Source organism: Prinia subflava, chromosome 1 (genome assembly GCF_021018805.1).
Source record: "Prinia subflava isolate CZ2003 ecotype Zambia chromosome 1, Cam_Psub_1.2, whole genome shotgun sequence".
NCBI lineage: Eukaryota > Metazoa > Chordata > Aves > Passeriformes > Cisticolidae > Prinia > Prinia subflava.
The window spans coordinates 96,285,723-96,312,238 of record NC_086247.1 but is presented as its reverse complement, the minus strand read 5'-3'; the positions used below and the strand labels follow the sequence as shown (position 1 = coordinate 96,312,238).

Below are 26,516 nucleotides of genomic sequence, written 5' to 3'. Positions count from 1 at the left end.
TATGGGGAAATATTGCCAGAGGCAGAATAAAGAATATAAAAACCAAGCCTCCAACATGGCAAATTCGTGTATCCAGCTAGAGACACAGACGGCCAGGGTCTATGTCTATGGATCACCCTTGGCTCTCTTTTTCCCGGGAGAAACTCTGTCAAGTAAGTGTCGCTGTTTGTGGGGGGTTTTTTATTGCTTAAAATTCTGTAATTTGATTCCAAATTTTGTGATTTGAATTTTTAATAAACCAAATTATTGAATTTGGTAATAAATTGTCCTGGCATTTATAACAACACCAAAATACTCATTTTCAGAAAAAGTTATCAAATTAAGCAAAAAGGAAAGCAACTCCCCTTGCTGTAAAATTTCTCTGTTGATCAAGTTTGATATGTAAATTCCATGGTGAAAAGGGCTGCTATGCAAGAGGTTGAATGTCTGTATACAGATACTTTAAAACAATATTTATGAAAATATATGCCTCAAAAATACAGCCAACAGACAGTGTCTCAGGCTTTTTCATGCTGTGATTTCTCACAAGCTCCATTTCTAGCTTTCTCACTACCTTCTAGGACTATGAAGCATAGTTGGTGTTTCATGTGGAAGTGTTTTGATACAGTCAGTACAATAAATTGCAGAATTTAAAAAAATCCAAAACAATCTAACCAGAACTAGGAGTAACTATTAGGTGGGTTTTTTCAATGTATGCTTGGTTTTCAGTTTAAAAACTAGAAAACAATAAAAAGCCCTGCTTTGTTTGGAATAGTTGTATATCCTGACACAACATAGTCTTGAAAAAGTTAAAGGTCAGAACTGGAATGCAGTGAAGTAAATACAGAACCAGTACACTTGAACTATTAGAAAGTCTTCCTGTCTGACTGTTCTGTTACTCAAAACTAGGCTCTGTGCTGTAAAAATGCTAGTCAACCTAAATACTGTAGTGGGTTGACCTTGGCTCTCATGCCAGGTGCTCACCAACCCACTCTATCACTTCACTTCCCAGCAGGACACCACAGAGTAAAATAAGATGAAAAGGTTGAGATAAGGCAGCTTATTAAACCAAGAAAAAAATGAAAGTTTGTGCACATAAGCAAAGGGGGGAAAAATTATCTCTACCTCCCAGCAGTAACTTCAGCCACTTCCCAGAATGCAGGACCTCAGCACACAGAGTGGTTACTACAGAAGGCAAACACTGTAAAATAACAAATGCCCCCCTTCCTCTTCTCTGCCTTAGCTTTTATATCTGAGCTGGCATCATGTGGTATGGAATACCCCTTTGGTTAATTTGCGTCAGCTATTTTAGCCTAGTCGTGTCCTCTCCCAGGATATTGCCCACTCTCAGCCCACTTGATGGGAGGAGGGGATGAGAGAATTGTTAAAGAGACAGCGCTGATAGTGTGCCAGTGCTGCTCAGCAGCAGACAAAACATTGATGTGCTATCACCACTTTTCCAGCTACAAATGCAAAGCACAACACTCTGCAGGCTGCTAAGGGAAAATTAACACCAGCTCAGCCAGATGAAATACAATACCTCATACAAGATCAAACATTCTAGCATGCAGATTTGGTTCTCCTTGTAGAAATGGTAAGTACAAAAAACCTGTGAAATTCTCAAATACAGCTGTGACAGCTACAGCTGGTCTGTAGCTGCACAGATAAAATTGGCCATAACAGACCCCAGCTTGACCAGCCTAGTTCATTAAATAGTAGAAGTAAACAAGTCCCCACGTGAGACAATGATAGGTTGGATTTGAACTCAAACAGGGGATCTTAGCCAATCCCATTTAATCCTGAATGCTGACCTATAATTGGCCAGTGAGCTGGGCAGTGTTAAGACCTCGACCAATCAGGTGTTCAAGCATGGGAATTTTGAAGCCCCTGTAAAAGAGAGTGTCCATCAATAAATCTTGGCTGTTGTCACATGAACTTGGTGTGTTCAGTCATGTGCCTGTCTCCAAAACTGCGACATACAGCCATGGAAGCAATGAAAAACCTTTGTGTATCTCCCTCCCTTAGCCCTCCCAGTACCACCACACAGCACCATCCAAGCATAGTGGCAGAAGTAAAGACAAGGAGACAGATATCAGACCACTGACTCAAAGGTCTTGCATATGTGCACTCACTAAGATTCAGGGATAACCTTGTCTAGTACTTCTTCCACTAATATGAAATTATCACATTTACTCTGCATCTTGCTGGAAATGGTAGATAACCCCAAATGTTTGGGGGTCTTCCAGCTGTGAATTGTATAGCTTCCACTCTGAAGAAGAGACATGAGTCCAGCTTACTCAAATTTAATCCAGAAAAAATAAAAAGAACAGCAAAAGCCACAACAGAAAATTAAGTGCTGCATTTATGTGTTACTAAAGACCTTAGCCTTAAACTACTTCAGGTAGCTTTTAAGTAAGTTTAAAAGTATTTCTCCTGGGTAACCAAAATTTTATTGTATTCCATATCTATCTGTGCCCAAGATTGTTATTGTCTCCTTAAGACCCAGCTCTGGGGCTGGAAACAGGGCTAGGGGTTGCCAGGGTTTTTTTAAAAAGTCAGAGCACCCAAGCCAGGTTCTCTTTTGCCTAGTGTCTTTTGCTCAAGGCAGTGGCTCCACTTCATCACAGGTTGTTTCAAGTAAGTTTTTCTGGGCTCACAAAAATAACAACTCAAAAACTTGAATTTCACAATCACGAAACTGTTTCGGAGTAAATTTTGCAAACTCTGTCAGTAGCACAAAGCCTGAGCCAGTCCTAGGCCACATCGGTGCCAGAACAACATTTTAAGAAAAAGGATGTCAGTGCTGAAAGTCTCATCCACTACCAAGTTTCAAAAATTCTTAAAGCAATTTCTTGAAATAATGGCTTCCCAAAAAGAAGTCTCATTGATCACAAGTAGGATGATGAGCCTGACATTACTTTTGATATTTACACTAGAACTTGAGGAACCATACCATGTGTCTACAAACAAAATGAGAAACAGAAGAGTTTAGGACCTGCTGATTTTTAGCTCTAAACTTAAATATCAGTACAATATTAGGAGACATCACAAGAAAACAACTGTGATTGTGGGTCAAAACAATTTACTTGCAACTACACAATTTGCTCTAAACAAAAATCTAGCTGTTCCTGACGTGTCTGGATATTTTGTCTTACAGCTTTCTAATAGTGAAAATAAAATGCATATTGCACATAACAAAATTATTTCCTAATTTGCACAGTTGAAGGAAAGCATTCTTATATTAATTTGGAGTTTTTAATTTTAACTATCATCACAGAATATATCATAGAACAGTTTGGGTTGCAAGGGACCTTAAACATCATCTAGTTCCAAGCCCCTTACCATGGGCAGGGATACCTTTCACTAGACCAGGTTGCTCAAAGCCAATCCGGCCTTCAGCACTTCAAGGGATGGGGTATTTACAACTCTGTGCTGCCTGTTCCAGTGTCTCTCCATCCTCTATTTATTCTTTATATCTCATCTAAATCTCTCCTCTTTCACTTTAAACCCTGTCCTGTCACTACATGCTCTTGTAAATAATCTCTCTCCATCTTTTTTGTGGGCTCCCTTCAGGTAATGGAAGGCTGCAATTAGGTCATCCCTTTTTTTCCTTTATATTTCAGGGTGAACAAACACAATTCTCCCAGCCTTTCCTCACAGGAAATAAGGAAATCCATTCATCCTTCCAACTAACTTGGTGGTCTCCTCTGGTCTTGCTTTCTGTGCTGGGGTCCACATAGCTGTATGCAGTACTGCAGGTGGGATCTCGCCTGAGTGGAGGGAGTGAATCACCTCCCTCACACTGCTGCCCACATGAAGAAGGGATTACAGGCAACCTTAGCCCTGATAAGTAACAGCTGTGTTAATTACTCAATACAGCCTTGCCCCTGATGAGCCACAGCTATAGCCAATAAAGATGTGTGATAAAAGGGGTGGGTTGGCTGGTTAAGGGAAGCCATTGAGGAAGAGGGAAGGGGAGGACCTCAAGGAGAACCCTAAGGAAGAGGGGATGAGGACCGATCTACTGAAGGAGCGATCCAGAAGGACTGTGCAAAACAAGAGAGAAAAGCACTGCTGTGAAGTCGGTCTGGGTCTGCAGTTAAAACCTGTTACTGGAACCTGCAGTCATAGTCTAGCTAGGTAAAAGCCTGTGTTCAGAGTCTGCAAATATGCAGTCATAGTTAAGCAGGAAATAACCAGCAGTTAGAGGCTGCAAGGGAAACCTATAGTAGGAGCTTGCTGCAGCCAGAGCCAATGAATAGTTGGAATTAGGATGGCTAAACTGTAAAGAGGAATAAACCAGGCCCCTTTTCATGCTGTGATAAGCAACAAGTCTGTGTCTCTACTCATTTCTACCCTCTAATGAGAAGGCTGCTGCAACACCCACGTTGTTTTTGATAACAGCCCAGGACACATGTGGCTTTCTGAGCTGCAGGAGCATGTTGCTAGGTCATGTCCAGCCTCTCAACCACCAGCACCCCCAAGTCCTTCTCAGCAGGGCTGTTCTTGGTCTGTTCATCACCTAACTTACTCCGGTATTGAGACATGCCCAAATCCAGGTACAGCACTTTGCATTTGATTTTACTAAACTTTAAACTATATTTATAAAACCTATAAACATATACAACCATAAATATATAAAAGCTATGTACATATATAATTTGTTTGTTCATAAAACTAGGACAAACGAACTATTCAAATACTACAAACCTACAAAATACAAGGGTTTGTAGTTGTTCTTCTATTATATAACATCTTTATTTCATATTCTACCTTTTTCTTAAACATAATTTTAGAATACCTCTACACTAAGACTTCTGAACTTCACTTTACCCTGATCTTCATCCATGCATTTCCCAAAAAAGGTAATGACCAACTTTATTGTAAAAGTAAATCTACGCATGTGGGAAATATGGTTATTTAATTCATGTTTTATAAATAATTATAGATTGGGAACTGTGATATATATTGTATGAAGGTATGTGTGTGTCTGCTCAACTCGCACATTTCACGAATTTCTGTAAAGCACCTCCCTGATCTTCCGGGTTCCAAAAATAGAAGGTGAGAACACGAGGTGCTGAGGACTTACCCCTGCCTACGTGCAGAAAAACTCATCGGGATTTGCAACGGTCAAACGCTACGTGCCAGCCAAGACGTGCCAGCAAGGACTCACACCGGTCATCACACACCTACTCAAAGCAAGGACTAACTCTGGACATTAGCATTTGAATATGCCTGGGGACCCTTTCGGGATTTAATGTAAATAAAGTTAATGGCCGATGATTAAAGAAACAATGGGAGGAAGATTGCCGAAGGGAAAGTTAAGGGTATTTAAGTTGGGCCTTTAGGTGGGCAAATTTGTGAACCCAGCTAGAGGCACTGGCTGCCAGGTCCTGTGTCCCTGGGGTCACCCTTGACTCTGCTTTTCCCGGGAGAACTTCGGTCAAGTAAGTTTGCTGTTCGTGGGGTTCGTATTGTTTTGTTTTTATTGTTTGAAATTGTTATAATTTGATTCTAAATTTTGTAATTTGGATGTTAATAAACCAAACTATTGAATTTGGCAATAAATTTGTCCTGGCGTTTATAACAATTTTGACGCCCAACAGCGGGGCCAGTTTTGAATATTCTACGGATCCCTGCTTCTGACCGGGGGGCGCCCCGCCGTAAAAAGCGGCCTGGCAGAGCGGGTAAGTCCGGAAGAACGAACTGGCTTTACGAACCCAGAACCCACAACAGCAAAGGGATTAGGCATTAGGACAAGCTAGCTTGGGGGGGCTCGGGAACTCAGCAGGGGTTTTCCCCTGGAACCGCGGTATTGTTTCACTCGTAAAAATCTAAGTGCACGAAGAATCCACGCAGGAAAAGGACCGTAAGTATAGCGTGGTTGAGTGGGGGTGACCAAGTGCTTGAGAACGTGTATGTGCGTGTGAGTGTGTGTGTGAATGAGACGTGATTTATCACGAAGCGAGAGCGGACCTTAAGGTCGCGTTTCCGCTGCTCCCGCGAGGGACACGGCCGACCAACGGGGAAGCGATTGGAACGTGTGATATTTCGCTTCGTGTGTGAGTGTTACCCGACGGGGTGGGGGAGGTCACCAGGGGGTCCTGAAGGAAAGAGGACGTCCCTTTTTGAGTTCGGGGACGAGTAAGCCTTCTTGACCGCGACCAGGGGGGTCGCTTAATTTTTTCGGTGGCGGTTACAGAGCCCCGCCGTTAACCGAACATCCACGGAACGGTCATCTGCTGGATCATTAAGTTAACGGCATCGAGTTCGGAAACTCGGGATTTAATTTTTGGTATCCCATAACTTCTGTGCCACGGGAAGTATGGGATCAGATCTCAGCAGAGATCGGGAGGATTCCTTAAGGGAAACCTCAGCGAGGGCTGCTCTTGAAATTCCTCGGAAAAGTCCATTAGGAAAGTTGTTGCAAGGTTGGCAAGAATGCCCAATTAGGAGAGGAGCATCTAAAGATTGGATGATTTATTTGTGTATGAATGTTTGGGGAGGAAAGGAGATAGGACCTAATATTATATGGCCTGTGTTTGGTACTTTTGACGAATGGGCGTGGGAAGCTCTGTGGGAACATGTAGCGAAGAAGAAAAGGAGAGAATTTGAGGAATTGGCATATGTTCTGTTATGGTATGAGGTACGAGTAAAGCTGTGTTCTGAGGAAAGGAAAACACGGAATGAACTCGACTACGGGATAAACTTCTCTCACGGCTCGGTGGCCCCCGTCCTGCCAGCCCCTACCCCTACCACTTCCTCCTCCCCGGCCTTCTCAGGGGCAGAGTTAGCACTGCCATCCGAGACCCATGCGGAGCCCCGAGCTCAGCGGCCACTCCAGAAACCTCCCTCCCGTTCAAAGAGATTCCCGAGAGGGAATCCTGCCCCCGTTTCTGGTCCTGACCCCGCACCTCGGCCACCGACACTAAAATATGGAGAAAAAGAGAAGAAGGGTAAGGAAAACGAAGGGTGGAAGAATAAACCAGACAGGTATACACCAGTTAGAGCCCTGGCTAAAACCAGGACCCCCGAAGGAGATCTTGAAGAGCCCGGGAGGGATTCGGGGTGGGACAGTTGGTGTGAGAGCAAGAATGGCCCGGGAGGAAAAATGGGGGAAAAGAAGCATTCCCGTAAGAAATTTGACAGTAGAGCAAAACAGAAATTACCAAAGGTGAATTGGAATGCATTAGAGAATAACTAGTGGTGTTGGGAAGCGTGCAAATTAGAAATGCGAGAATTCACGTGAGTCTGCAAAAGGAGAAAAAGATAGAAAAGGGATTAAAAGGAATCTTGCCTACTCTTTTCCTTGGTGGTGGTAGATCTTTTACTTCAGGCTGAATACATTTTGGAGGCTCCCTAGAGTTGTGTATTTTGCTTTAAGAGTTTTTTTTCTCCTGGACGAGATCGGCGGAGTTGTTTTTTTTTCTTTTTTTTCTTCTTTTCACTAACGTGGGAATGGAACGAAACCCGCCCCTTCCCGCAAGCGGCAGGGCGAGTCAGTCCATGGTTGCCGGGAGACGAAGGAAAGCGGCAGCTTTAAAGTGATTAGACGAGGCTGCCCGGGACAGAAAACCGCCCTGTAAGGCGAAATAGGAAGCAAAAATGGATAAAAGTATTGAGAGAAGAGACCAAGAATGAGAGCTATACTTATGCGTAGGAAATACCTAGGTGTTTGTTCTTGAAAAGCTGAAAATATATCTTCCTTTTAGTTGTCTGTCTGCTGCATGTGAGGATTTTGTGCAGATCAAAAGGTTGATAGTATGGTGGATGTAGCTCATCTATGTTTAAAACAATTGCTACATTTTGAATTCGGATTGTTAGCTTGAGCAGGAATATGGCATTTGTGTTGGCAGACAGTGTACTGCAAGGGTTTTGTGTGTTTCAGTTTTTCTTTCAAAAGGTTGAAGCATGTGGCCAGTGAAGCCAAAATTAAAGTGGCTGTTGAGAGGCAGGAAACTAAATCTTTCTGTCGAGATAGTGTTGGAATGGTAATTGGAGTCAGGATTCTAGTATTAAGTTGGGAAAGTGGTATAATTCTCTGTGTTGGTAGTTACAGGATTTTTCTTTATTCTTTGCAGTTCCTATTCTGTATGTATTTTATCTAGTTGGGAACCGGGATTCTTAATTTTAATTATTGACTCCTTAGAAGGAGATGGTTTGTGTTGTCCCTTTGATATTATGTCTTCTTACTTGCTCCTCAATTTGGAGGATGTGAACCTTGAGGTTGCCCTGGTGCCTGTGTTTTCAGGGGTGGAGAGTAAGTGATGTATGAGAGGCAGCATTTTGTCACCGGTGTTAAGTTTGGTCGGTGTTTGCTTGTGTATTTAAGTTTAATAATACGCAAGAATGGATAGCAAATACAGGAGCTTTACTTTGGGAATTAGGCACAAGTTATCTCGAGTTTGTTTGTTAAGAAAGGCTAAGTTTGTGAAGTTTTTTTTGGACTGAAGTAAAAAGCAGTAGTGTTAATGTTCTGATAATTGTACTAGATAAAGCTGTCTGATTACCGGGGCCTGATGTTTACAGTGACTCCTGGCTTTGGAAAACTTTTCTGGGTTTTAAGTTCCGAATTTAAGTAATGTATGGTTTATTACAGAGTAAGTTCTGCTCTTTGTAATAGTTTCTTCTATTTGGTGTGCTTTGTTTTTTTCTGTCTTGTTAAAATACTCCCCCAGGATTATGGGTGAGGTCTTAAGTTTTTCTCTTAATTTGTACAAATTTTGCTTACTGCTCACTGATTGTTTGAATTGGCTCTCTGATGAAGTGAAGAAGTCACTTCAGCTACTGCTGCAGGATTGTATCTTGCCACGCTGAAATAGGGGTCTGCAGCTGATCCTGTCTGTGAGAAATGGTTTGTAGACGGATCTGCACGAGTAGTTGACGGAAACTGCCCCGGTATATTAACCGGGAGTTCCAGCTTTTCGTGGATGTTAGCAATCACACGGCGTATGGAGTTCTTACACAGGAGTGGGCGGGAGCCAGGAAACCGGTGGGGTATGTTTTAAATGGCTTACTGAATCCCGGCTATTGAAATATGAGGCAATTCTGGTAAATTCCCCGGAGTTAGAACTCCGTACTGCTGCTGCTCGAAACCCCGCCCAGTTTCGGTCCTGGGGAGGATCTGAGGAGTGTAGTCACGATTGCTACGAGGCAGTGGAATTACAAACCAAAATAAGAAGTGTCGCCATCAAGCTAACAGCAGAGCTGAAAGGTCCGATAGTGCTTCTGGAATTGTGTTAATTTTGCTGATCATTAGGGGTGGCTGAAGCAAGGGTGAGAAGCAGTTGTGAAGGCAGATGCTTCTTGGGGGCTGAGTGAGAATGGCCATGGCAGGGTGCACATCGAAAATAGGGACAAGGTGGTCCCATTGTCTCACTCAAGTTGCGTCCTTCTTTTGGCTGTGTGTATCTGAGAATGTGCTGAGTAGGGGTCTGGAATATAAATTTGTAGTTCAGTTAATTAGCAGTAGTACACTGAGACTGTAGAAACTGAGTGAGGATGTGTGTAACCTTAACAGCTGATTGTCCTGGAAACTGCTGTTGTCACCGAGCATTGTAGGATACTGGGTTTTATGAATGTTTGTCTGTATGCCAAATCACTCTGAATGTGCTGAGTTTGATTCCTGAAATAAGCCCAAATTGTTTGTGCTCATCTATGATTTTTTTAACTGAATTTTTCTTTAAAAAGCTAAAACCTGTGTTAATACTATGGGATTTGGAGTAGTCTTAGTGTTTATTGTTTGCTCGCTATATATCCAGTGGACATTGTCAGAAGTATTGGTAGGATGTAAAAAGAATTGTTTGTATGTTTCAGTATAAACTTCGTTTAATAAGAAGTAAAATTCTCTTTCTGTTAATTTTAATTTTTCCTGAAACAGTACAAAAAAAGGGGAAAAACTCTGGATTGTATGGTACATTGGGTGAACAGTGAGGTGAGAATCATAGTGATCCAGGGACAAAATTGTTTTTATGGTAAAGGTGTGAATGTACTATTAGATAACTTGTTCTAATATTCAGATTTTCTGGACATGACAGGGATTCTCTCTGTACAATATTCCTGTAAGTATTGGGCTGGTTTGGAATTTTGTATTAGGTAAATTCAATCTGAGAAAGTTGCAGGATTTCGATGTATATTCATGATATACAACCAGGAGATAAAATACTGATAAGAGCTTGGAAAGCGGTGTCATTAACCCCTCATTGGGAGGGACCCTTTCTTGTCCTTTAATTGCAGATACAGCAGCTGAAAGAGATTGGGCACACGCCTCCAGAGCTAAGAAATTAACAGCCAGCCCCGAGGGAAAACCCCGAGTGAAACGTCATCTCTTCCCCCAGAGATCTGATGTCCCGGCTGTATCAAGGACGCAACCGCCCTGAGGAACATTAAGCAGCAGCCTAAAGGAGCCTCAAAAGAAACTTTGTAACCACTCGAAAAGGAGAACCAAAAGAGGGAAGGGTAACCTGAAGGAAGGTATTTCTCCTTGGTCATACAGTCTTAGAACTCACGGTCTGCTGGGAGTAGAGTGGGTTAATCTGGCAAATACCTGAAATTCGGCCGGCAGGGGGGGATAGAGTGCAAAAAGCATAGAAGTGAAGCGATTGATCCAGTGAAGCTCCTATTGTGACGAAAAGGGCAACTCAAGCCGTCCAGGGAAAACAACCCAGCAGAAAATGAAGGAAGGATCAGGAAGGGGGTCCAAGCAACCTGTCCCTGCTGTGAGAAGCACCCAGAAACCAGCCGTTGGTCGCAACCCAATGGGCTTTGGTCTATACAGAGGAACTTGTTTGTGGACTTCCCTACTGATCATAAGCTTAACTGTAATACCTACAAAGGGTCATTACAATGAAACTGGGCTCAGCCTGGGAATTCCTAGAAAGGACGGTCTTAAAGTTGACATAATGTCCAAAATGGAGCACCCTCAAAAGGGAAATCTGGATACGGGAAAAAAATTGATTAAACTAAATTCCAGCCCACAGACCTTGTCTGAAGATTTGTGGCCAGAAATACCCTCTTCTTTCAAGAGTACCCCCTCAGAGGGATCCTTGGAGGGAGCGGTCCACGAATTTCTAATCAGTATACAAGTTGAATTAAAAAGACTGCAGAGATTAATGGGGCTAGTGGGAGGCAACACGCAGAAAAGTAAGACCAATTTAATTTGGACCGAAATAGAAAATTGGACAAATGTGCAGTCAAAAAGGGTGGACTGTCTTATAAAAGGGGAAGAAGAAAAAAGGTTAAGCAAGTTAAAGAATCCGGACACCTGTTTTCAAATGTGGAGGTGGATAATAAAAGGGGGAGGAGGGATAATAGGATTATGTGCTATGGGAATGGTATGGATCCTGGTAAATTCCAGATTTACCATGGGAATGGGGCCTTTTAGAAGTAAGAATACAAAGAAAAATCAACGAAAAAGGGCGGCTCAGGTTTTAAAAAGGTTTGAAATACATGTGAATAAACAAAAATAGAGGAAAACAATTAGGTTAAATACAAAACATGAATTAAAATTATTGACAAAAGAAAAGAAATGGGGGAGTTGTGGGAAATATGGTTATTTAATTCATGTTTTATAAATAATTATAGATTGGGAACTGTGATATATATTGTATGAAGGTATGTGTGTGTCTGCTCAACTCGCACATTTCACGAATTTCTGTAAAGCACCTCCCTGATCTTCCGGGTTCCAAAAATAGAAGGTGAGAACACGAGGTGCTGAGGACTTACCCCTGCCTACGTGCAGAAAAACTCATCGGGATTTGCAACGGTCAAACGCTACGTGCCAGCCAAGACGTGCCAGCAAGGACTCACACCGGTCATCACACACCTACTCAAAGCAAGGACTAACTCTGGACATTAGCATTTGAATATGCCTGGGGACCCTTTCGGGATTTAATGTAAATAAAGTTAATGGCCGATGATTAAAGAAACAATGGGAGGAAGATTGCCGAAGGGAAAGTTAAGGGTATTTAAGTTGGGCCTTTAGGTGGGCAAATTTGTGAACCCAGCTAGAGGCACTGGCTGCCAGGTCCTGTGTCCCTGGGGTCACCCTTGACTCTGCTTTTCCCGGGAGAACTTCGGTCAAGTAAGTTTGCTGTTCGTGGGGTTCGTATTGTTTTGTTTTTATTGTTTGAAATTGTTATAATTTGATTCTAAATTTTGTAATTTGGATGTTAATAAACCAAACTATTGAATTTGGCAATAAATTTGTCCTGGCGTTTATAACAACGCATATAGGCAGGGAACAGTATTGACAAAAGAAAACGAGAAAATGTAACAGCAGTGCAACGTTTCATTCTTTACACCTAGATAAGTAACGGCAGCGCTGAGGCCTTATACATTCAATACCTCATGTCTATGCACAGCTCATTCCCTACTACCATTTTTTCCAAGGAGGCAACACTTTAAAATGTGGCAGTAACACAGCTGTCAAAAAACAAGATCACAACAGGCATGACCTGAGTAATGCTGGAACTTAATTAACTAAACCAAAGGGGCCCACTTTCCTTGACAACCTGACCACTCTTCCCAGGAGTTCCAACTCTCTAAACTACCTACACTAATGCCCAACAACATTCCCATGCTGAATCTGAATTACACACACACACCCTCTCCCAGTATCAGGGACTCTCTTGTAATTGAAAATCTCAGAGCAAAGGTTATGTGTGTATTTTCACTCCTCTACCTGATACACTTAGTAGAGCAACTTATTTAAAAATTAGAACCTGAAATACTAACACATACCAAATTTAGTGACATCCTTCCAAGCCTGTGTTTTCCTCTCCTTGAACTCCAAATACCCAAAGGCAGGTGTCATGGGTTGGCACTGGCCAGATGCCAGTGCACTCATGAGTGTTTTTCCTAACCCACTACTGTGAGATGTGGTTAAGAACAGAGCAGAGCAGGCCCAAATCTTGAAATAGAAAGAAAACTTTATAAAACTACATAAGAAGAGAAAAACAGAAAAGAAAAGAAAACCTAAGCACACAAAACACCAGAAATTAAAACCTCCCAGAACATTTCTTCTCCTCCCCTAATTTCCACCCCTTACACACTCAAACTGTTAACACTTACACATCACCTTCCATCTTACTTGCTTAAACCAAAAACCCTGGGTTCCTAATCAAAGTCATCATCACTCAAAAAGAACTAATCTTCCATTCATCCAGGGAGAGGAGTCTCTCTCGCACTATAGATTCTCCACAGGAAACACAGGTCTACCCTCCTGTGTTCCCATGTCACCCATGGCACCACCCAGAGAAGTCTGCCATGGTGACACCCTCTTTTCTATGTCTAGTGCTCTAACTACCGTCCATGGACCAAAGCTGCATATAGGGCTCTTTAAGTATGCTTGGCCAAGTACCAAAAACCACCCATCTTCTCATATTGGGACAAGTAGTCCCCCTCCACATTTACCCCTGGGGCCAAAGGTTTCCAAGAACAGAGATCTTCATCCCTCAAGACAGAGGGCGCCACCACACCATCTTCCTCTCTTCTCTGTTCGCTCCACTTCCACAGTGGCAATCACTGCCACAAAGTCTTTGGTTTGAGCCAAATGCATCTACCCAAATACAGTCTTATATTCAGGAAAATTCAGGTTTAGTCTACGGCTAACATTATGCAAGAAAAGTCTAGCTCAAAAAGCTACTCCTCTTCATCTCTGCCTATCTGAGATTCTTTTCATCTTCCTTTATCATCTCAGTCTTAGGCTGTCTCTCTCTCTTCTGAAACTACCAGCTATGAGAATCAATGTCTGGGAAAAGTTTTCTTCTGCTTCAGAAAGAGTTAAAAGCTCCTGGTTCCTGGCAGGGTCGCGGATTTGGCACATCTCTACACAGCCGGGAACTTTTGTCCCCCCACCCCCCGCTCTTCTTAGCTGCCGGCTGCTGCCAATATCCGAAGCTCCAAAACAGCAGTCTCTCTCCTGGGGAGGGGGGAGAACGGGGACGGAGGGCACCTCCACAGTCTTCCACCCTTCTATCTTGAAGAGGCCTGCATGGCTATTCCCCTCCCCTTCCCACCCAGCCCCGCGAGCTGGGGGGGAAGGGGAGAGATGTGTGCTCACCTCGCCACCAGAAACAAAAAGAGGGCTACTCCCTCTGAAGTCCTTGCTTTTAACTCCTTGTGTTCTCAGAGGTGTGTCCACAAAACCTGACCACTGACTGGTTTGCCCACAACTTCCTGGAAAACTTACTTCCCCCCCCCCTCAAACCAGGGCATAATACCACGCTTTGGAGTATCAGCCACAATATCTTCAGACAGGGGACCACATTTCATTTCAAAGATAGTCCAACAGATCAGTCAGCATCTGGGCATAAACTGGGAACTTCATATGCCATACCGTCCCCAGTCAAGTGGCCAAGTTGAAAAAATGAACCATCTGATTAAACAACAAATTGTGAGGCTAGGGCAAGAGGCTAATTTACCTTGGCCCCAGTCCCTCCCGTTAGCATTGCTGTGAATTCGGACTAAGCCTAGAACTAAAGAAAAGCTGAGCCCTTTCGAAATGCTTTATGGGAGACCATATGGTGTGCAAAAAGGGGTATCCACCCAAATTGGGGAAGAAAGGCTGACTGCGTACATGACAGCCTTAGGCACACAGCTTAGAAAAATTGAGAAACATGTGGCTGGAACTCAAAGCAGAGGGCTAGATGGGCCAGTGCATGGCATACAACCTGGGGATTATGTGTATGTGTCGTGGTTGCTGGGGGAGGTGAATTTTTCTAGGGGGATGTGGGCAGTCCAATCAGTGATCAGCTTTTCTGCTGGCACCTAGATTGGTCACTCGGAGGTTTGGACACGCCTCTGAGGACACAAAGAGTTAAAAGCAGGACCCCAAGGGGGTTCGGCCTCTTTTCAGATCCTGGTTTCAGCAGAGAGACATGTCAGGCTTCCTTGCCCTGCCCAGCCACGAGGCTGGGTGGGGGAGGGGAAACACGTGGTCGGCTCAGGTAAGCCGGAGCTCCAGGGGGGAGAAGAGAGGAGACAGGACTGGAACTGAACTGCCCCGTCCAGGATGGAGGGGTGGAAAACTGTGGAAGTGCCTTCTGTGTGTACTCACCCCCCTCCACCCCCAAACTCTGGGAGAAGGTGCCCAGCCACGTGGGAGTTGCGGAGCCTGAGAGTGCCTGAGCCTGCAGCACCCTGCCGAGAAAAAATTGTTAACCCTTGTGTAGCAGAAAGAAACTTTTCTTAGACATTGATTCTCATGACTGGTGGTTTCGGAGAGAGAGAAGCGGCTTGAGACTGAGATGATAAAGCATAATTGGAAGGAACCCGATGGAAGAATGAGAGGAGTAGCCTTCTGAGCTGGACTTCTCTTGCATAATGTCAGCCATGGACTGAACTTAAGTCTCTTTTGAACATAAACTGCATTTTGGGTAGATGTAGCTGCCCTGCTTTTGCTACAGTGACTGGCACTTGAAGAGTAGAGCGAGCAGAGAAAAGAGGGGGAGGGTGAGGTGGCGCCCTCTGCCCTCAGGGGAGACCTGCTCCTGGAACCCCGGCCCCTGGGTAAAAAGGGGGAGAGCTCGGCATGCAGCATCCTTAAAAAGCCTTGTATGTAGTTCTGGCCTATGAGACAGCGGTGAGAGCGCTGGACATAGGAAAAAGAGAGAGTCACCCTGGCAGACTTCTCCGGGCAGTGCCACAGGTGACATGGGAACACATAAAGAGTAGACCTGTGTGTTCTGGAGAACAGTCTGTGGTGCGAGAGAGACTCCTCTCTCCCTTGCTGAACTGAAGATTGGTTTGTTTTTTTTTGAGTAGTGATTGTTTGATCTAAAACCCAAAGGTTTGGTCTGTGAAGAGTAATGTGTGGGGGATGGAAACTAGGAGAAGAGAAAAAATGTCCTGGGAAGTTTTTATTTCTGTCTCTGTGTGTGTTTAAGAGTTTTTCTGTCGCTGTTCTTATGTAATGTAATAAAGTTTTAGTGGTTTTTTTTGTTTTCAAGATTTAAGCCTGTTCTGCTCTGTTCCTGATCACATCCCACAGGAGTTGTTAGAGAAAAAACATATATTCATGGGTGCATTAACATCTGGCCAGTGCCAACCCATGACATTCTGTCAAGTCTTTTACAGAAAAAACCTTGGAGCCGCAGTGGGAAAGACCGTTCCAAGTGCTTCTCACCACTTTTACTGCAATTAAGATCCAAGAGCAGAATGCCTGGATTCACCACTCCCGAGTGAAGAAAGTTCCTGAGACCCCCTGGAAAGTAACACCGGGTGATACAGAACTGAAATTAAAATTCACTCAAGCAAAACAAGTACATTGTGGTTGAGGATGTTCTATAATCTAAGTTGCAAGAGCTCAGCTGAGAAAATTATTTGGTGCATAATCATAATCACAGTCCAAGAACTGGGAAATACCTCTAGCCAGAATGATACTGAATGGCCTTGGTCCCAAGCTTTCATTCAATATACTGGATCCATGGGAGAGTATTCTAATATAAAAGATTTAAATCTATCAACTGTAGTCATGCACAAGGACCAAGTGTATAAAAGACAACAGTGGAAAAACCAGAAACTGTGGTCACTCCAAGGGACTATAGGAAAGGAAATTAGAATACGATGTAGGCTGATTAATGGAACTGCTCATAAGAAGGCAATCCAAATTAGTGCTTCAACCACCCGCACAGGCAAACGCACAGAAGTTTGTAGTCGTTTAAGTGAATTGGACTGCTGGTATAATTTTACATTAGTGCAAACTCTTGAGGTGGTCTGTCTTTGGGCCCATGACAATATTGAGCTCTCCAAGTTTACAATAAATGCCACTAAACCCATTACAACTTATACTAGCACCTCAGCCCAAACCCCAATCACACCAACCAGGTTTGGACCCAGAATTTATGAAATAGGCCCATATGTAATAAGGGACATGGGCCAACAGAAATTGCTATTTAATCCAAAGTGGTCCCTTAAGCGTGTTGAACTACTAATGCAAACTAACATCTCTGAAGTACAACCAACCTGCTCTTTCTTCCTAAAGATATCCTTCGAAGGGTGGACAACATGGTTGCAAAGGCAGAGTAGAATGCGAAGGGATCTGACTGGAATATTGGGGACGGGGCTAGGAGTTCTAAATGGAATTGATTCTGAATTATTAATTAATAAATTTGCCACTGCAACAAGTGATCTAACTAAATTAAAACAACCCTTACAATCATCTTTGTTGGCACTGGGAACAAGTCAGTGGCAGGTTTCGAAAGTGTTGCCAAGTTGGGAAAAAGCAGAGGACCAAGACCATAGGTTAATCATACATGCACTTGGTATGGCTCAGAATAATGTATCTTTGGCTTTCAGCTGTATACAGGCACAACTGTGGCTGCAATCAACAGCTGCATTGATTATAAGAGAAGGAAGTGAAGGAGCCTTTCCAATGGAAAACCGAAAAGCTGTTTGGGAAAATGCTACTGAATTTGGAAAGAAATTTCAATCCTGGTGGACCTTGGTAAACTTCACTTATGATCCAATTGCCAATATGGCTACTGCCTTTGTGCTCACCATTCGCAAGGCCACAGTTTATGTTATAGCACTAGGGCTGAATCATGAAAGATCAGTGCTCTACCCTTCAGAACACAGAACATGGGCACAGAGAGTGAATAAGAAATGGCAAACTGTGAATCTAGAATCCTGCATTACCAAAGAACAGCAGGGGTTCATTTGTGAAAGTAACACAATCAATGCTCAAGATATATGTCTACTCAGACACAATGTGTCTGACAGACACTTTGTTCAGAGATACTGAACAAAGTGTCTGTCATTTTGAAATTCATCCAAATACTAGTCAAAAAACTATACTTGTGTATATTGGTCAGGGTTGTGTATGCCTAAGGACTGCATGTGCTTTTATAAAAATAGACAGGGATAATGTAACTTTGATTAGCAAGAATCAGTCTAACTTTTGTATTTGTAACTTCGTTAAAATTCTAGGGTGTGACTTTCTGTATTTGGCACCAGTTGTGTCCCGCCAGCTAGTTAAGTCTGACAATACAATATATCACAAGTTGTCACCCACACCTATTGGGATGAATCTCACTTTAATAAAACAATTAATCAATCATCAGAACCTTGTTAAAATTCTAAAAAGTATTCAGGAAACTGGGGAGAAAACCTTAATTACTGTCCATCATGACACAAAGGAAATAAATAAGGTTCTACAAAGAGTAAAACAAGATGCAAGTCACAATTGGTGGGACTCATTCTCTGGATGGTCACCCACCGCAACTGGGATCCTAAATACATTATGTCACCCCATCATTGTCTTACTAATATTAGTTAGTATAAGTTTAGTGCTGTCTTCTGTAATGCTTATTTGGAATTGGAAACTGTTAACAAGTAGCAATATTAACCTCTTTATCCCAAGTAAATGGCAAGGTGTTGAGAGACACATATCGTAAGGATTGGAACTTGTACTAAGTAAACGTATTTACTACTTTATTGAAAAGGGGGGACTGAAACGTGATATTGGAAAATAGAGAGTATTAATCATAGAAATTAGAAAAGTTCATTAAAAGAGTAGGCATTCGGATGATGTATTGCTGCCCTTAGAAAAAACAGAAATATGTAGGAATGCAAGGATGCATGATAAGAAGGAGAATGTTTATCCAAAGCAGGAGAAAAGAATGCAAGTGAACCAAAGATACTAAGATAACAGGTGCTTGCACCCCCAAGGACAGATAAAACTGACCTTACAGCTTGAACTATGACCAGAGCATCAGTGAGCACGCGCAAGGCGGCAGGGTCAAAAGTTCATCTCGAGAGGAGCCGAGAGGAAGACTTCCTCCTTCATCGCTGAGGCCCCCAGAGATCACCACCAGAGACAACTGCGCAGGCGCAAAAGACTGATGAGATCAGTAGCATCCGAAGCGGGGGGCGGGGGGGGGGGGGGAGGGCAGGGAGCCAAAGGATGAATATGCATCACGGTATTGTGAAACTCAATACATATGTAACATGCTAGACGATAAAAGAAAAAACGTAAAAGTGAGCAGCACGCATGCCTTTGAGAATTATCTCGAATCGCGCCCAGCACTGAATAAACTGCATTTAAAACCTACTTTTAAAACTCGCTCTGCCTCCGAGTTTTAGAGTCCTTTCCACGTGTCACCAGCACGAAGCCAGACCTGCCCAGCCAGAGCTTCCTGTCTCTACTGCCGGCAGCCGGGGAGAAGAGGAGCTCGGCCGGCTGGGCTGCTCCCCGTGGCGGCAGCTACCAGAGACCTGGCTGGGCCCAGCCCGACTGCCTAAAGTGGAGCAGGCCTAAGCCAGGCCCCACTGCTGCCCACGATGTTACCTGGTGGCTCACCAGGAGAAAAGAGAGAGCCCGAACAAAGCCTCAGAGTTTTAGGGATATTGCCAAAAGTCACATTCTGTTTTCTCAGTGGTCAAACTACCTGCCAATAGTCAAGAACTGGCCCTTAATAGGCCATTGTCTTTTCTAAAGAAATATAAGGTCCTAACAGGGCAATAGTCCATATTCTTCTTTAACTAAAAATGAAACTGTGTTAACCCATGTAACAACAGGTTGTAAGATTGGGTGAGGAGGCTTCTCCTGTCGTATCTGTACATGGGAAGAGATACTGATTTGGACATTAGTGTTTAAATTTACAACATTACAACCACAGATTGTACCTGACATGAGTAAGAAACAGGCACATGAGCAAAGATAAATACAAACCTGCTGAAAAGGCCATATAAGCTGGGCAAAGATAGACTTATTTAAAAAAGCAGTGTTACACGGCCCCGAAGTTAATGCTATTCACAGTCACATAAGTTACCTTCCTCCTAATTTCTACTATCTGAATCTGCTGTGATGAAGAGAGAGGTCTTTTGCAGTCTTATGAAAGTAGAACTGCAGAGAATATTTTAATGTTACACAAACTACATTAACATCCATTAAACCACTTAAATTTTGCCCTATGGTCTTTGGGTTTAGAAGTGTAATTAAAGCTTTTGACAAAGGGATAGTGAATAAATCCTCAGGATAACAACACTGCCTGTTACTGAGACAGGACAGAAATAAATTGGAGGCCATTAAAGTGGATTTTTCTTTTGAAAGCAAAAAATTTGCTCTGCATTATCTTGGAAGTATTATACAAGTGCAGCCTGTGCTTCAGATAAACCTGTGCACTGTTAAAAACATTGATACCAAGGGGTGTGAAGGCAAGTGTTCCTAGAAATGGAATTACAGGTAGAGAGAGGCAGGAAGTTCATGGGCAAATCCAGGGAGAAGCAGGTGGCTCATGGAAAAAAATCCAGGGAGAGGCAGGATGCTCATGGAAAAAATCCAGGGGTCTAGGGAACCCTGATTTGTGGAATTGCATTTTATTGAAATGGTATGCTCTGGCTCACCCCTGGAAAGTGTATGGTTTATCCCAAGTCTGTAACCTCCCTGCAGCATCGTCTATCTGTAACTCTATTGGCTGAAGAATCTTATCGCGCCCACTTTGAACCTCTCTGTTAAGGGTGCAAGCAGAGAGGGCTCGCGCTCTTTGCCCTGGAGGCCTCCAGAGGCTCTGCTGCTCTCCCCTTCCCTCTCCCCTTCCCTCTCCTCTTCCCCCTCTCCCCCTCCCCCAGTGACCATGCTGCCTTCCCGGGGTAAGACTCCAAATAAATCCTCATCTCATCAGCACCTCACCAGCTGTCTAGGGTCTCCTTGCCTACCAGCACGCGAATACCCACGACCCTAGGACCCGGGGAACCTTCCCCGGAGACCCTCCCGAAATCTAAATTACAACAAATGATGCACCAACATGGGGCAAGACCACCAATGACCCTAAGACAAAGATGGACCACTGCACCACCAGCATAGCGCAGAATCCTGGGGAACACAACTTCAGCGCCGTCTCCGGCAACACGGAGTGGCCGTCCCACGCCATCGCGGTCCTGGGCGGCCCCTCCCCCACCGCGCAGAGACCCCGCGAGTCACCACCGCCAGCCGGCGCGGCACGGGCCCGGGTCCCAGCCCCTTGGGGCCCTGGCCCACTGCGGCGCGGGCTGCGCAGCCCCAGCAGCGTGGCCATGGCAGCACAGTAGCACGGCGCCGGCAGCGCAGCCCCCGGTGTGGCGCAGTCCCGGCCGCATGGGCCGGCCCAGCAAGACCGGCGCGGGTCCAAGAGCTGGCGCAGTGAAGCCCCGGCATGAGCTGCAGCACGGCCCTGGCCCCGCCGCTGCACGCGCACGGGCCTCAGCACCCAGAGAAGCAACGCGTGCCCACCCGCCCGGCAGCAGCGGCAAGAAGAGCCCCGCAGAACAAGCACACCGTGGAGCCCGAGCAGCCAACGCTCTGGATAGCAGCGAAAAGAACTCAGCCAGACAGCCATCAGAGAAAGAAAAAGCAGTCTTCAGCTGCACCCAAGCCCCGCACCTCCCAAAACTCGGTTTTGTAAATTCTGTAACCTTCTTCCTTACCCTTACTCCCTCCTCCCCTTAGTGCTCTTTCTCCCCAACCCACCTTCCCTTAACAAACCCCTGAGAGTTAACCCCATCCTGCTAAGCCCAGCACAGCATGGCCGCCACCACGTGCGCTGTGGCCGCATGGCCAACATGGCCACGTGCCTCTCCCTCCACCTCTTAAATCCACCTTCCGCTTTCCAAATCCCACAAGGTAAACGCTAAGAAACCAAAACCCAAAGCTAAGGTAAATTTGTAATACCAGTTTTACAGCCTTGTATAGTTGTTAATTCTACTTTATGATTTCCTTTCCCTGTTATTCTGTCCCTTGCTGCTCTGGCCAAACAGCAGGGTGATCCAAACCCCTGTTTCTCCAACCCTAAAACCCAAAACCTGTTGTTTCTCCATTTCCTTCCCATCCCCATGAAGTAGTTTTGCAATTATGCCTTTCTAGTTTTTGTGTGTGTTCATATTGCAGATTTGTCTTGCTTTCAGTTTTAGAAAGCATAGGCCTTTTCAGGTCACAAGGGTAAATCCATGGGAAGAAGTTTTTCAATTGTTTTCTTGAATAGCACGATTCAGTAGTAGACTACTGAACAGAATTGGTTTTGGGTTTATGCTGTCCTCAGTAGGTTTTGAGGGTGACTAATAACCTAAAATGGTGTCTGAGAAGTATTTGACGTTTTTTGTAGTTTCTTTTTCTTTTTGTTTTTCTTTTGATGACCTAAAACTGGGGGTCTTCTGTTAGGTCTCTGACACTTCTGGTGCAAGTATGGATGAAAAAAATCCCCAATGGGTACATATGGACGAATGTAAACAATTGCACGCAGAGTGTAGGTCCTTTTGGTTGAACCAGTTGGAAAGTGAAAGGAATAATTTGGCACAGATCCATGGGTGAGAATCTGAAGCCTTGTGTGGAGCTTGGGGAACTCCAAGTGTTTCCTGTCCCTGGAATGGGAGCAGAAGTCAGCGCCATAGCCTAGAACTGGGGGCTGTGGTGGTCTGAAAAGCCAGTTGGAAAAGGCGAGATACCGTTAGGCCAGTCACGCTGAACAGGCTCTAACAAATTTGTTACTTTGTCTAAATCTTGCAATATAAACCCACATAACCCGTTTATTGCAATTACATAGTCAGATAAACTGTTCACAGTATAACATAATCCTTACTGCAATTGTATTTGTTTTTATGCTACAAAACGGTGCAATTACTGTTTCATTTTTTAAAATGTTAATTGTCATATGTCATATTTCTCTTCTCACATTTTAACGAAAAAAGGGTGAATTTGTGGAATTGCATTTTATTGAAATGGTATGCTCTGGCTCACCCCTGGAAAGTGTATGGTTTATCCCAAGTCTGTAACCTCCCTGCAGTATCGTCTATCTGTAACTCTATTGGCTGAAGAATCTTATCGCGCCCACTTTGAACCTCTCTGTTAAGGGTGCAAGCAGAGAAGGCTCGTGCTCTTTGCCCTGGAGGCCTCCGGAGGCTCTGCTGCTCTCCCCTTCCCTCTCCCCTTCCCTCTCCTCTTCCCCCTCTCCCCCTCCTTCAGTGACCATGCTGCCTTCCCGGGGTAAGACTCCAAATAAATCCTCATCTCATCAGCACCTAGGGTCTAGGAGCCGTCTAGGGTCTCCTTGCCTACCAGCACGCGAATACCCACGACCCTAGGACCCGCGGGGCTCCCAGGGAACATTCCCCGGGGACCCCCCCCAAAATCTAAATTACAACACTGATTCTACCTGATTCTAATCTCTTCTTGTCTTAAAACATAAGACTTTCTATATTTAGGTTAGGTATAATTATTCCTCTTTGGCCCTTAGTATTTTGGGGGTGATTCTCTTTTTATTAGAGCTAAGTTTAAACTCAGCAGAACTGAAAAATGGTACCTAACAAAATCACCATCTCAGGGCACTAAGTAAAATGCACGTAATTTCTCACTTCAGACACTGTCTTATCAATATGGTTATATCTTTGGGTAAAAGGAAAAAACTCTTTTTCAACAGAACTGGAAAGGCCAAGTTCTGGAGCTCATCTTAGCACTTAAGCAAACACTCAGGACTTTTAATGATGTGTTCAGTAGATCTTATGACATATTCCTAAAAGAGACAAAAAAGTAACTTTGAATCAGGAAATCCTTTGGAAGTCTGGCCCCTGGCTCCTATCTGACCTATACAAAACACTATAATAATTTTCTTTTTGGTAACAAAAAAACACCCCAAATCAAATACAACCAAAAATCCCAAATCCCCAAAGCATGAGTCCGAGAAAATACATTCCAGATCAATCTTAGCTTATCAAGCATAATCTTGAAAACATGTGTGTGAAATTATATTTACTCCCAACCATATTGAGGTAACAAAAAATGTAAGCCACAGTACCATTACAATTAATGCTGTGTTAATGAAGATGGGAAAAGAGAATTGCCTTTTGCTGCACACTTAAAAATGAAATCCTGTAATCCCTATGTTTGTGTTCAATGTTTCTAACATACAAAAGAAACCACTTTATATTAGTCTCTCTTTGTCAGCTTCATGATTAGGTGGACCAGCTAATTTAAATTATCTGCTAAAGAAAAGAACATACAAAACTTCAAGAAAGAGAAGAATTATGTTTTCTCAGAGAAAAATCAATTAAAAGCAGAAACTCCACAATGTTTCAGATACTGTTTCAAGCTGGCAGCATTTTATAGTGTAAACTTGTCTGTCTTCTATAGGCTTCTCTATTTTTACTGTCAAATAGAGGGGAATTGTTAGAGGACACCTTTTTATCCCTACCTGCTGCCAAATTTCTCTTTGTCTCAAAGAATACTGCATCCAACTGGTGACTAAATACTGAAATTAACATTTATTCAGTAGGAGTTTGTTCTTCAGCTTCACACCAGAAATGGCATCAAAGCTGCTGTTTTCTTTACTAGTCATCTGCATTCCTGTTAAGGTACCAAAACCAAGCAGTTTTGCCTCAACTTTTGAGTTTTGCAATATTGAAGGGGCCCTCTGGGAAAAACGAATGTTTAACTACATAAGAGGACACCTCCCTACTGAATAGCCATTTACTTTGGGTCTTTTGAAGAGGAGAAAAAAATCTCCTCTTCAAAAAGTCAAACATCCCATCACATGACATGGGTGCATACCAAACTTGGTTATTTATTGCCTTCATGGACACACTTATTGCATACATGGAGACACTTCTCAGATACTTTCCTTTATGAGAAAAAAAAAAGCAGGAGCAAACCAGTTTATAAATATTTGGCAAATTTTGACTGATTGTTGTTGATTACAGTTACAAAAGACTAGAAATCTTGGAAAGCAACACTTGAGATATAGGAATTTGGATTCACTCAGCCCTACCCTATTTGGATGTAAAAGATTTTTTTTTTTCCCCCCAAAACTCTTTCTGTTCTAATTGTCAAACACCACTGAGCAAGCAAAGGTACTTTTTGCTGGGAAACAAACAGCAAGGCTTTGTTGAGAAAGAAACTTAAGTATCTGCTTTATAAAGACTAAATCAAAGTCCTTCATTTGTCATTTTGAGCAATTCTAATGAGCACATGTGCTTATCTTTCCACACACTGTAGAGCTGGGAGACAAAAGAGTGCAGAGGAATTTTGGAGTTGTTAAAATAAGTGAAATGTCTTAAAATGGAACGCTGAACAAGAATCATGTGCATTTCTGTTGCCAATCCATTAAAATTCAGTCAAACCGAAACAGCCAACAATGAACTTTGGGTTTACCAGTTTTCTTTATTGAAAAAAAAATTTACATTGTGTATCACATGCAAGTGAATGCTGCACACACAAATGGCATTTTCTCTCTAGAATAATTTTAGCATGCTATCAGGATACTTAGAATGGACTTGAGATAAAGCAGTCAGACAGTGCAAAAGGAAGAGTAGCATTCATCTGTTCTTCCAATAATTCACCTTTTCTATTAAAATCAATTTATGTTCTTTAGCAATATATATAATTTTAATATATTTTTATTTCAATTTCTTTTTAAAATCTGGTTTAATTTTCAGAACACTTCAGACCCCAGGCTTTTACCAGGATCCACTGGCAGGTTTCACATAAACTGATGGTTCCTATTCAAAAAAGACTTGCATTTTCAACAGGAGGGAAGTGCTTAGGAACAGTATCTCTTATGCACTATGCCAAGTAATAATCCTGGAAATTATCACTGAGCACTAAAAAAAATTTCCTCAACAAAAGACAAGTCAAACCTTTATCATTTACCTCAATCCTTCTGGTTTGGGATGAGAAAGCTTTTTTCAGTACTATTAGAGAGAGATTTTGGAAGATACTACACATGTGTGGCCACAGGGGTCTTGCTATTTCGCAGCAAATGAACAACCTTTTGTAAATCCATACACATTTATTGTATGGTAAGTAATACTTTAATGAAAAAAATAAGGGTGTTCAGAAGGATCAAAAGTAATTTCTGCTCCTTTCTATCACAAAAAGTCCTTCCTGACTTCAAAACTATAGGGAAAGCAATGGCAACTATGTCAGACTTTTACATGGCAGTAGAAGATCCGATTCTTCTGGTTCCAAATACTGCACTTAATTGAATACATTTAAATCAGTGTACAGAAGCCTCTGAGCAAATGTACTGCTCAGGAGGAAATCTGATATAAATTGAAAATTAAGAACTTAATATAATTTTTCATCTATTATGGAGGACCACTTCCCAAGGGATCTGAAAAGAAACAGTATTTATAGGAAGAAATGCAAATAATTTATTGCTTTTCAATTGTCAAAATTCCTTAGGAATATTAAGAAAGAAGAATAAGGAACTAAATTCAGATAGCAAACTGTCCATAGCTTGGTTATATTCAACACCTATGTACACAATCTTACTAACAAAGGGTTCAAGATTATTTAAAAGGCAATTGCTTATGTTCATAATACTGTATCATGCCTGTAAATCAAGAACCTTTGGGTACATTTTTCTTTTATCATGTCTTCCCATCTTTTGTTCTTTTGGTAATAAAGCCAAATAGTTGTACCATTTCAAAAGATATACTACTCTCTTATTCACTTCTAATTTCTATTTTAACACAGCAACTTGGAAATACACATTCCACACACATATACCTATAAAACAACTCATCTTCGCAAGGCTCTGCTGCAGCCTTCCTGACCACCCTGGCAAGAA

General features: G+C 42.9%; 1 protein-coding gene across 22 annotated transcripts in view; it reads right to left on the bottom strand.

Annotated features, from left to right (window-relative positions):
* TNS3 (tensin 3) overlaps positions 1 to 26,516 on the bottom strand; it is a 211,629-nt gene that overhangs the window by 59,114 nt on the left and 125,999 nt on the right. The window lies entirely within an intron of this gene.